The sequence below is a fragment of the Mustela nivalis genome, assembly GCF_964662115.1.
Source record: "Mustela nivalis genome assembly, contig: HAP1_SCAFFOLD_1004, whole genome shotgun sequence".
Lineage (NCBI taxonomy): Eukaryota > Metazoa > Chordata > Mammalia > Carnivora > Mustelidae > Mustela > Mustela nivalis.
Genome location: NW_028135660.1, coordinates 79508 through 81356, shown reverse-complemented (window position 1 = coordinate 81356; position 1849 = coordinate 79508).

Below are 1849 nucleotides of genomic sequence, written 5' to 3'. Positions count from 1 at the left end.
TTGTCCAGCCCAATGGCCTCCTCCAACACCACCTGCCCAAAGTAGGCCTGTCTTAGGGGTCTGCCTAAACTGCCTACAACCAGCCTGTCCTAAGGCATTTATGAACTCTAGATTATCCTCAAAAACATTAAACCACAAGCTAAAAATTCTCTTCACTAGATCTCTGTCGCAGGTCTAATTTTCTTCTCTTTCATCATTTATCTTTTTCCTGATTTTATTTTCAGTATAGTTTATTTTGCTTCCAAGTGTTTCCCCTGGTTTCTGTATGCTGTTTCAGAGGGAAGAATTATCCTGTCATAAAATTATTTCTTGAGCATTCATTACATCTCTCAGGTAAAATGGGTTCTTTTATGGTATTGATTCATTTGAGTTTCTCAAAATGGGAAGAATTTTCAAAACGGTGCTTTCCTCAAGGTTCAAAGTATGTCTTAGCCTCATCTTTATTCATTTTGAATTCACTTTTCAAATTCTTGTCCCTCTTTTTATCTTTTTAAATTTAAATATTTTATTTTTACTATTCTTTTATTTGAGTATAGTTGATATTCAGTGTTACATTGGTTTCAGGTTTTCAATATCTCCATACATTATTCTATGATCACTACAAATATAGCTACCATCTGTCACCATATAACACTATTATAATATCATTGACTATATTCTCTACACTGTCCCATATCTCTTTTTAAAATCTCTGATTTTTATGTTTTCTGTTATTCCAATGTTCGACCATCATTTTACTTGGATACTTTAATAAAATATGCCTGATTACACACTCTTTGCTGAAAACCATAGCATTGGATTTATAGTAGTCTTCTTCTTCTTCTTCTTTTTTAATTAACATATAATGTATTATTAGCCTCAGGGGTACAGGTCTGTGAATCGCCAGGTTTACACACTTCACAGCACCCCCCCCCCAATGTTCATAACCCCACCACCCTCTCCCTACCCTCACCACCCCCCTGGCAACTCTCAGTTTGTTTTGTGAGATAAAGAGTCTCTTATGGTTTGTCTCCCTCTCGATCCCATCTTGTTTCATTTACTCTTTTCCTGTCCCCCAAACCCCCCATATTGCACCTCCATTTCCTCATATCAGGGAAATCATATGATAGTGTCTTACTCTGGTTGACTAATTTTGCTAAGCATAATATCCTCTAGTTCCATCCATGTCATCGCAAATGGCAAGATTTCATTTCTTTTGATGGCTGCATAGTATTCCATCACATATATATACATATATATATGTATATATATATCATTCATTTGTTGATGGACATCAAGGTTCTTTCCATATTTGGCCCTTGTGGATATTGCTGCTATAAACATTTGGTGCACGTGCCCCTTTGGATCATATAGTAGTCTTCTTTACCTCTATCAGAACCCCAAGAAGCTTTATTCATTTATTTACTCACATAAACAAATGATCCAACACAACGTTTTTTGATGTTCAAATGTATTATAATGTCTTACCGCTTAACATTATGCATACTGCTCTCTTTCGCTGTCTTACTAAATACACATCATCACTATGCCATTTAATCTGAAAGAACATTTGAACTCAGAATTCTCTCCATATCAGGGAATGAAGACTCCACCCTTCTGTTTGTGCAGGTAAAATAAACGTTGATATTGTCTGTCCTGCACATACCCCATCCTGTTTACTAGATATTCACCATCAAAATATATACAAAATAAAAACCATACCTCACCACTTCTATTACCACCCAGCATGCTAAAAACACCATCATATGTTCCTGAATTATTGATTTGATTGATAACCCCACTTCCACACAGACTGCACTCCTTTCTCCCTGCAAATTTATTTTGGTACAGAAACTTAACCTTTTTTACC